Consider the following 11864-nt stretch of genomic DNA (forward strand, 5'->3'; position numbering starts at 1 on the left):
TAAAAATTGGGTCGCCGAGAAAAAGTGTTCGGTAACTGAATAAAGAGATAGGTGCGATCGCCGATTACGTAAAGATGAACATAAAAGCCGAAACCTTTTAACATGATCAAAACCAGAAGAACGCGGAGGCGGCCAAAGGCGGCGTTGCATAACGGAGAATTAAGGGCAACAATCGCCGGAATAAATAAAACCGGACGATGTGCATAATGAATTATATAAAACCGATTTCCCTTTTTACGGCCCTCAAGTAAAACGAGTCACATTTGTGATCGTTTTATTCGTGAAGTGACTCAACAAAACTTTCGTCCATTTTAAACGTGTAAATATGCATGGAGAAAAGACGAGATATTGTACTATATTATAGTCTATGATTGATTTTATGATAGTTGCTTATTCGTGTATTTTAATTCGTCACATATGAGAAGTAGGTATACGATGTGTTTTTTCGGAAATTCTGTGCATTTGAGGATGTCACATTTTTTTTTCTTGTGAGTTTTGTGAGTCAATACGTATAATTTTATTCCGATATAAGACGATGCTTTTTACTTCGAAATAAGAAAATCGCTATCCCCTCTTCTCCGTCTTCTTCATCCGAAATACGACGAAAGCTGATCCCGATCCATTGCCTAATATCGAAAGAATATTGTAGTGAAATTCCAATCCCCAATGTTATTTTTTGAAAATGTGATAAGCGATTTTCAAAAAAAATTCTTTTGCAGTTCCATCGGTAAAACTATTATTTACATCTATGTAAATTTTATGTTAAATAGTTTTACAAACAAAACAAAAATTTCATAAACTTTGTCATGACAGACGTAAACGATTTCGAGTCTGTCTAATATTTTCATGGGCACAAATTGCATTGAATTGCCTTAAATAATATTTCGGAGTATACGTCCCATACCCAACAATGAAGCTTGCTATAGAATACAGGCCTGCGAACCCAAGGAATTCGCAAAATTCGTTCATTAATCGATCTTTGCTCCAGAAGAACAAAAAATCGGAGGAGGAACTTTCCAAAACCCGGTCACTTTCGATTCCGCACCTTTCCGTTACGGAAGAGGTCGGAAATGTTCGCAGAAATGCTACGTGGCGAAAATATTCCGCGACACGGTGCGTAAGTGGCGGCGCGTGTTCATGAGTGGACGACCGGTGCATGACGCGTTATGAGATCGCCGATTACGTGATCCGGGAAAGAGGAAGGGAGGAAATAATGTCAGGCTCCGCTGTCGTTCAACTTCGCGAACGAGATGCGATTTCGCGCGTGACGCAACGATCGCGACCCGCCCCGAAAAGGAGAGGATCGGGTCGTTGATCGACTCTCTCCGCCTAGGGAGCTCGCACGATCTGCATTTAATCGCTGCATCAGTGGTTCCTGCGAAATTCATGCCGAGTCAACTTTCCGGTGCAAAAAATACCATGCACTGACGTCATTACGTGAAACCTTCTTCCCGTTACCCGGGAATTACGGTTCGATTTTTATACTTGTTGGAACCAGCGAAAGTGATCGTTCTTTCTGGGAATTTTTCACATCAATGTCTTGCTAATTTGATGCAGAATTCGCTAGATCACTATGAAAATAGAGATGTAGGGATTGAGTTTAGATCTCGGCCGGAAGGGTTATTATAAAGGAAACTTGAATTGGCAAACTATTCGACTGATTTTCTCTGTCTAATAGCACGCGAAAATTCTGAGAAAAATCAGACACATATTAGGAACGGTACTGTGTCTTACGGAATTTTTTTCCGATTTTTAGATTGCAAGATAAAGAAGTTGTTATGATTTGTCTTGTTAATCGTTCCAAAAGTGAATTGGACTCTTGTCTTGGCGAGAAGGGACGTTTCACGCGAAAATCTTATATTAAATCGCATACAAAAAATCTGGAAAAAATCAGTCATATTCTAGAGACTGTAATACATACGAGGTAATTTTTTCAAATTTTTGGATCGAAGCATATGAAAATTACAGGAAGATTACGTGTGGAAAGTTCGAAGGACGAGAGAACATTTCGTACGAAATGAAAGCAATTCAAATCGAACGCGATGAGATAGGATCAATGATTATTCCTGTTCGATCAAGATCGGTTTCTAATTGATCTCCCTGGATTCCTGTATCACTGTCACACAGCATTTAGCGATCTACCGGATTCGATTGCATAATGACGCAGTTGGGATTTATGCTAAGTCCGTTTCCGCGAGAATCCTCCTGGTTATTGAACGGCGGAGGGAGTTCCCGTCGTATTTCCCACAGAGCGTAACTGTCTCCGGTATTGGAAGGTGAAAGTACATTTCACCGTTTGACCTATGAATAACCGCGGAAGATCGCGTTCTTCCGTTCGAGCGGCACCACCCACACACGCCAACGCAATGCCCAGCCGGTTCCTTGCCCGTACACTTGGCAATAAGCGTTATCGAACCGTGAAAGTCACGGTGGTACCCGCGAATTACCGGTAGCCCCCGCTAATCGGCGATTTACGCGATCGAGGAACTTCAGAATCGATCCATCCGTTTTCCCCGATTTCATTTTCTCAAACGGGTGCAGCGAGCGTGCGAAATTGTCGCGGAAGAGTTTGCGGTTCCCGTGAAAAAGATGGAAAAGCGACAAAACACCGTGAACATTCACGGTACCTCGATAACGATAGACAAAGGCTACATTTCCAAACAAATTCCCACTTTGACGACTAACTTGTCAAATATAAAAATTAGGGGAGAATTTCTGTAGGTAATTAGTTTCCATGGAGAGAGGAAAATTTTTCATTACACAGGAATGAATCTTGACAACGGATGTACGAGCTCGTTCTCACCTTTGCGAAGAAAGAAATAATTTATTTAAATATTTTGTTCTAAACGAGAGCTACAACCCTCCACAATCATCATAGATCACTTTCATCGCCCTAACTCTCGTCGCTAACCTCGCATAATCAATTTAAGCGGATTAGTTCCGGTGATTTGAACGCCTGGTAACGCGCGACTCTCGGTGACTTCAACGCACGATCAAGAAACGTTGCGTCGCAGGAACTGTACTTCCAGCAAATTGATTTTTTTCCGCGTAATATCTTATCGGCTTATCTGTCTCCTTAATCGTTGTAATTGCCAATTTGCTCAACTTTATGCACACTTCGTTTTTCCTCGACTTCTTTACACGTGATTTTTTCGAATGGAGTTGTCTCTCAAAGATTCCAGTTTGAACGGTAAACCCGAGCAGTCAGCGAGCAACGCGGCGAATGAGTCGATCTAAATCGTAGCAGATAACTGGTTAAACGGTATTTTCCATGCTTTTTTTCCAATAATAATGTCGCTCGGCGATCGGGCGCCGGTTTCGAAGGCCATTCACTTTCCATTCGTGAAAGAAAGCCGGCGTTTTTACCGCGTTTAGACCGTTGTTTGACCCTTGGACGGGATTTGCGAAATTACTGGTCACCTGCTCGCATCTGTATCCTTTCAAACCGGCCAGGCTTCGTCCTGATTCGGTCGTGCCTTTCGAAAATTCACCGTCGTATTCGCGAAAAGCAATTCTTCGCGCGTTGCGAAACCTAGACGTCGATTTTTCCTCCGATTTTACGACCGTTTAACCGTCATCTCGATGAATATTTATACCCCCTTTTTTTTATTTTTTCCCCGGCTACACATCGTTTCACAATACCGAAGAAAAATCGCAGGACGAAGCGTTCTGAACCGAGCGCCTTGGTTGCGATAAAGTTGAAATCGAAACATCGAGCGCATGAGTAATCGCTTCGTTTTCGCAATTGGTATAGACGCGTAAAATGTTTCAAAATGAAATTGCTTTCAATTCTTAATTAATTCTTTGTTTATAAACGCAGTCGTAGGTGTATCTGTCGGCTCGAAGCGTCAAAAGCATTGACACGAATATTAAACGTAGCTGCAAATGGTGAATGATTAATTAGCACGCTTAGCAGATCTCTCGGGAACCCGATTTTCGCGAGAAACGTAATATTTCGTAACAAGGAGCGTTTACTGCGAATAAGAAACTGAACTTTCTACGCGAAGCAATAAATTCGCGTTACTAACATGCACGGAAATATTAAAATCATTTTTAACATGTTTTATTCAGTTACCGTCGCGAGAATCATTGTTTCTCGTGTCTCTGTAGGTTTCCGGTTGTTCTTGATGACTCTCGGAAAGAATGCGCACCTAATCTTGCATATAAATCATGTCCTCTTTAAAATTCAATTATATAATCCTTGTGCTACACGTCAGAAGAAATTTCGAGCATCCAAATGGAGATCGAATTCTTAGATTTACAGTGTAAATAATTCATACTGTCACGCCTGTCGTTCCCAGTCAATGACGATCGTCTCACGAGCTCGTCTCGTATTTCTATTCTTGCTGGAGCAACAAAAAACTATGCAGAACAGGTTTTTCTATCCAGTGCATCGTGTCAGTGGATCATTAAAGAATTTGTAATGATTCCAACAGCAACCCGTCAACCCTAAGTACGTTGCCAAGTCCACGATTAACTTGTTCCATCAGTTCATTATGCCTTTTTTCTGTGGAATATCGTTCGTACTCTGTATTTATCTGTGATTGAATTACTATATCATTGAATCGCCGTGGAAATGAGTAATAACTTTGTGTTTACATTAATAGCATAACAGTAAATTATTATAGATCATCAGGTATCTTTATGCGGAATAAACATTGTCCACGCAACTGGAAGAAACTAAAGGTTAATGGAAATATATTTTCCCTTTTAATCGCCTTGAAAAGTTAAAAATTTTATAACAATATCTTTAAATTCTTCTAATGTCTTTTCAATTTTGAATTTAACTTATGCATTTTTGTCATAAATGCATAACATCCACAGTAGTCATCACGGTTAAAGAAGAAATTGTAAGGAATGTTTAAACGACCTTTGTCATTTGTCAAACTGGACAGTGGAGAATTAATTATTGTTGAGGTGATAAAGTTTATATTTTCGTTAACCCCGAATTTGCACAATTGGTGCACCCAATAAAAGTTAAAAACAATGTTCAAATTCTCAACATCCTAATTTTTATTTACAATTTTCAGGAGCATACTACAAAAATGCACATTACACGATAAACAAAATAAATTTCGCTTTTAACATCTTGAACCTCTCCGTTTTCTTTCATTATTGCACTGCGGATTTTCATAGAAATTTCATCCCAATAAAAAAAAATTTTATACACAACACCTTGCAATAAAAATACGATGGAAACGCTATTGAAATTTGACAATTGCAACGTTTACTATTGGACTGCGGATTTTATGTATTTATGGCATTTATCAGCAGGTGAAATATAAAACAGTGAAAAGATTGAATGAATTAAGAAAAGATCAAAATTATTAATAAGAAAAATAAATTTATATTTAGCTACTATGGATCACAATTACTGCATGACAATTTTATTTTGCAAAATCCGCAGTCTATTATTTACTGTATGTTTATAGATATTTGGTAATTGTTCTTACAGATCAATAATGATTAAATTTTTGTTCCAGCCTCCCACCAACCAACGGTTTCAGTTCGGCCGTTAATTATAATCGTCGGACGAACGCGACGTTGACGCAACAGATCAGGATAAATAGACCACGAAGGCTGGCGTCCTCCTTTCAAGTCGCAATAGATCGCGAGACGTCGATCGAAGGCAGAAGATCCTTCGATCCCGCCAGGACTCGACCCGGAATTCCAGGCAAAAACTTGACCGTCTCGAAACTTCAGAAGTCTATCGTTCGAATCCTGAATTACCGATAACGGAAGCCGGCAAAGCCACCGATTTCAATTACTTCAAGGAACCACTAATTTCCTAATCACAGTAATGCCACCTTAAAGCGCGCGGCTCGAATTGCTAATGATTTATCTGCAAAACGATTCGGAAATACGAGTCGCGATCGATCGACATTAAATTTTAATCGAGAACCGTAACTCCCGATAAGAATCGAATAATTTATAGGTCGAGGCGGTGTTATACAAGATAGCGGACTTTGTAACAATTTAGCATCGAGTACTTTCACTTATAAACTGTCTCTTTAAGACGATCGATCAGTTTCCGCAGGATGGTCATACTCGAACTTTCGAGATACCGATTCAGCCGATTCCTGAAGCGGATTCGACGGACGTGGATCCCGATGTTTATGCAAGACACGCTCGCATCCTGTTTCGTGAATTAAGAAAGCCGGGGGGAACTTTAATAATTGCCGCGTTAATCACCGGAGAAAGTAATCGCCGCGCGTACCTTCGATTCTTAAACAGCGCTCGAAGAGGACCTCGCTAATTAGACGTTCGTGACTGTAATCGGGCAATTACGTGTCAGAAACTAATATTCCCGCTGTTTTATTTAGACCACTCGGTGTCCCGAGATGGTGATTAAATATGAAAACTTCAAACGCGGCCTCATTCTGATTTTTTTTCCTGCAAACGGACGCAGTGCGTCCGTTGAGCGTTAGATTAAGATTAAATTGCAATTTTCTTTATTTTTTATACAGTGGAGAAAAGCTCTTGGAAGCCAAAATTAATTTTTCAACATTCTTCAATTTTTTTTTAGAGAATTTCAGGAAGCTGAAATCAATTTTTCTTCACTTTTATCGGGGCTAGAATTTTTACGAAAGTTCTAGGAAGTTAAAAAGAATTTTTCTTGCATCGATAATTTTTCAGAGATCCCTTTCAAGTCGAAGTCGCATTTTTAAAATTAAGTTTGACACAGACAGTCTGTAAATACACAGAGATTAATTATTAATTATAGTTGTAATTTAATTTGTAATTTGTAGTTGTAATTAACACTGTTATCGTTAATTATTCTTCTGTTGCTTTTAAATAGTTTGTTACTTGTTCTGTTGAAAGGGTTAATCGTTTCAAGTTAAGTTTTAAGAATTTCAAGTTAAGTTTCAATGTTTTTCAGTTAAGTTTATGTTGATATTGAAATTTCATATGTTGACTCCTGTTAATTGTTACGTTTGCTCACAGTTACTCATGCTTCTTGTTCGATCGACTCGCTATCAATCTTCAGTAGACTTTCAGACTGATAAGATTTTTTAAGACGAATGTTACAATATTCACAACATCAGGCTCATACTAAAGACTTTATTTAATTATTTAAACAACATAAGATCAGTGCAACATTTTTCTTCACAAAATCTATGACTTTAATATACAATCTACTTATCCAAGAAAAATGTATCTAACATTTGAAAAGACTGTCGTTCACAAATGGTGAACGCATCAACGCAGAAAATTCTCATCCGACTCATTAAGATCCTCAGTTTAATTGTAACGAGGCTTTCATTACACAGAAGAAAACGAATGCTTTCCGTTTTTAGAAACGTGCATCTAAAACTGGAAATTCTCATTAGCATCCGCGGCTTGTTGTTTACACAAACGGCCCATAAAAGACGGAAAGACTCAATAGCCATATCTGTTATTCGGACAGCCTCAATACATTAGGATTGCTATCGGTTGAGATGCATTAACACGTTTACGGTTGTTAATCGCTGAGTCCACAAAAGATGTTCAGCTATCTGTTCGGTAGGCAATCAACTTTCCACATTGGCGGATATCCCAGTGATCGGCGATTCGTCTTCCGAGAAGCCTAAGTGGGAATGGCAGCTGCAAAGTTTAAGGTCTTGGACTGTGTACCCTTTCATCCGGAAATTTCACAAGTTCGCGAGTTGCGCAACAGAGCGATCCGAAGGACGCCGACTCCCTCTCACGCCCACGGTTATAGTGATCGCTTTCGTACCGTGCATAGTCACGCGAGTCCTCGGTAGAACGGTAAACAATAAACATCGAACTACAACGCTGTCCATTAACTATTTTCTTTTCTAACACGAAATAAAAGAAGAAACACATAGAATACACATTCTCATCTTCAAGAATTTTTTCTACTTCAACCGTGAAAGCTGTGCAAATAATTCTCACGTAGAATTATTTTGCAGACTTTCCCAAATGAACGGTATAGTTTTTTCAAGAAAGTTCTGAAAATTTGAATTCGCTTGAATATTTATTTATTTATTTATTTATTTTTTTTTTTTGTTAAGGAGAGCTGAACAATTTCGAATTATTTTTGAAGTAGAAGGTCTGAAGATAATCGAATTAGGCCACATGATAGAGCAGCCTTTCATCTTTCAGAAACCGTCGAGAAAAGTTAGAATGCAAATTTCGTTCGCGATTGACGAAACTTTGATAATTGAGTCGACTGCGACAGAAAACGCGAACGTGTTTTCCCAATGTTCATTTTCCCGAGAGAGGTATTTCTTCGGTATAAACACTTTTACGATTATTACGTGACCCTGCCATCGTTTATGTAATGAATGCATGAAATTGTGTTCAGCGAAATGGCGTTTGAAAACGTTTTATTGGAACATTAATCTCGAACGATCACATAATATCTTTTCGGGCTGTCATTGGAAAGTTTTCGAGCGAAGCTCGAGGATTAATCACAGCAATTTAAAATGTCCCAATTGAGCTTCAACAATTTTCTTATAGGCGATCGATAAGTGAAATGAATAATAGTTACTACAAACGTGAAAGGAACGTTTTTGGGTAACGTAACGCGTTTGCATCAGTCTTGTCGTTTTGTCTATCGTTTCTTGTTGCGCTCGCAAATTAGCATAACGCAGAAATGCGAAAACCGAGGGCAGTTTGTCCCGACAGTTGCTTTACGCCGCGCTCTGTCAATGAAAGATACTGGAACGCATAATATTCGTAGCCACCAGCAAAACCTACACTTTTACCGTCACACATCATGCAAACTCCTAAACGTCGCCATTTTCGTTGCAGGCATTTCAAGTATGCGCGGTGCGTTTACCGCAATTCACGCTTTTACCTTGCTGTTTTATCTCTCGGCTTACATAATAAGGATATTAGGTCTACGCAACTGTGTTCAATAAATACGAGAAAGCATGAGAACCGCTGATTTTAATTGACCACCTTCACCCACCTGTGTCCAATCGATCCAGAGATATTCCAAGGTGGTAAAAAAGTGTTCCACCTGCTCGAGGACGTCGTAGATAACTGTTGAGTATCGTGGACCAACGATTAATACAGCAACTAACAACCAGGTGTCAGATGAGCGATCTCCGGATAGGGAATACGATGATAAAGCCACTACCGTTAAGAGCCAACGGTAGTCACGTGACTTTTGCAGAGTCAGCAGGTCAGTAAGTGCTGTATAATTCCCGTTCACAGCCTTCAGTCACTGACTTAAGATCCGTTTTGGTCTTGATCCGACGTGTCTTAAGTCTGTGACTAATCTTGTCACACTTTTTGCTCTGTATTATCGATATTATGAATTCTGTCGCCAGAAACGTGCTTCAAGTTTTTGGCTTTATTTCGCAGAGAATCAAAATATAGCTCAATTTGCAGCTGGAGATATTTTCTAGCGCTCGCTACTCTCGACTTCATCCAGAAAACTCATCCAATGGCATAAAAATGCTTGGATTTTTGGCCTACTTCTAACGCTTATATTAACAAATATCCGCATAATCTCGTCAGCTCATGACCAGCGCGCGCTAGATTGAAACTTCTTCTTTCGAATGAGCCCTTTCCCAGCGAAAAATATTCTCATATAAGGACGAAAAGTTGAGGCACGTGAAACCATTTCTCGCCTATTTTTGTCGGTAACGTGGTCACTCTATCTTATCGCGAATCTACGGAGTCTTGGCTCTTAAATCACACCGTTGCGAAACTTGGACAGCTGAGCTCGGTTGCATCCCTCGCGATGCGCATAGACGAGGAAGAGCGCATCGCAATTTCCACGCAATCTGGAACGCGTCAAATTGACTCATTCCACCGGGGATTCCACTTCGGCAATCAACGCGGGAAACATTTTCTGCACAACAACCGTGTGAGCACGGTATTAACGATTCGAGCCTCTTGCATACTTAATTGAGTCAATTAGCCGATTCGATTTTCTGCTGAAGACTTGACATGTTGCGTTCACTTTCTTAGTCGGTATTCTCGACACCTAGTTCTTGGCAAGATGGTAAAACTAAAATACAGATGAAATATCTCGCGCGACGTCGATAGGGTCAGTTGGAATGTAATGAAGTGGTTCATTGAAAAATGTTAGTACATTGTAATTGTAATCGATATCCAGAATAAAAATGTATATATTTGTAACAGCAAATGCATGTCAAATTATTCTATTAAGGTGAAACAAAAAAGTAATCGCAGATTTTTCACAAACAAAAAGAATAGAAATTGCATCTTATGCGTCAGGTGACTAATCCCGATTGAACTGATTTATAGTTTAATATATCATAGCCCAATTATGTTTGGACTTATCCAAATGTTTCGAATGTATTGTTGTCTTCACAGCTTTGGGATTCCTGCAACTTTAAATTTTCTCGATTTACGATTTTTTTTTAATCTCTTTAGGAATAATTTTTCAATCTCCACAAAGGGTTATTGATTTCACTTATTAAAAATTGCCCATTTTCTCAGCTGAAATAAGAAGCTTGTACCTGCTATCAATCAATCAGAAATGTTTCTGTCGGTTCGTGCCTTTTCGTAATCGATTTTCCCCGCACCGAACTAAATTGCACAATTTTTTTCGATTCGCAAACTGGATTAACTATCGTTATAAAATATTATTTCGACACATTACAGGAGTAATTAACACGGTCGTTCAGTTTTTAAACAGGCTCTTGATCACCGCTGCATGACATAACGCGCAATGACGGAATGCCACACTTTCATGCAGGTGAATATATTTCGTTTTGTCCGACGGAAAATTACCAAACGTTCTTTTTTTTAATCAGTCGATCCGATCGTTTTCACAAGAGGATCGTTAAAATCGACGACTTTCTCCTGTCGGAAAAAGCTCGCGCCGATGTCGTAACCATTGTCCTTTTGCAAAAATAAAGCACCTTGCGAACGTAACGCGACCGCGCGTCGCAGGTATGGCTGTTTATAAACACACGGACGCCATGATCCGAACAGATAGCGAGAGTGTCGGAAGTTCCGTGGCCGAGCTAACCGGAGAAAGTAAAGAAGATATATTTATTCGGTCTGCGGACTGATATGCATACGCTTAGCGATGGGTTCGAGCCGGCAAACAACGCAAACAAACAATATTGAAAACAAAACACCACGATATTGCTTCAAATTCTCCATTGATTCAAATCTGCAGACATTTTTCAACGAGAAAGATTCATGATTAAAAGACAAGATTTATACAAAATGTAAAACAATGTTTCCCATTTCAAAAGGATTTATAGGAATAGTTCCTGAAAATGTTGTTTTTCCTCTTGCGAAGGTAATAGTAATCGCACCAGGAAATTGATATACAAATCATAAGGTCTGATGCACAACAATAATACATTGTGTAAAATGCCAATAATAGCACGTTGTTTCAAAATAAGTTTGAAGTGGATTAGTAAGACGGTCTGACTAAAAGATTCTAATCTACTGGTAAATCTAGCACATGTGAAAAAGCTTCTACGCACTTTGTGCAGTGGCGTAACCAAATTTCGTCATTGTCCGTCGACCCTGAGGGCTTGTAAAATTTTCTGGAGATAGGAGATCAAGATTAGATCCTCTAAAGCATAATTTCAAGGACATTTTGGAAAAACTACTCAAGGTCCTTCGGGGTTTCTTTGAAGATCCTTCTGGGACCGTGAAGGTGAATTCTTTCAAGATCCTTTCAAAATTTCTTGAAGGGCCCTTTTCCAAATTTCTTGTGTCATTTTAAGGAATTTATTTAACAGAACTTTGGAGAACACTTGGTCCTTTTAGGCATTTTTAGAATTTACTTTGGATCTCCTGAGGATCCTTTTATTAGATTTCGAAATTCCTTTGTGAATCTCTTCACGGACCTATGTAGAAAATTCTTCCAAGGATTTTTGTGGTCCCTTAGAAATTAATTTGAAGAATTTTCTTTTCTT

The sequence above is a fragment of the Halictus rubicundus genome, chromosome 3 (genome assembly GCF_050948215.1).
Source record: "Halictus rubicundus isolate RS-2024b chromosome 3, iyHalRubi1_principal, whole genome shotgun sequence".
NCBI classification, from domain to species: domain Eukaryota; kingdom Metazoa; phylum Arthropoda; class Insecta; order Hymenoptera; family Halictidae; genus Halictus; species Halictus rubicundus.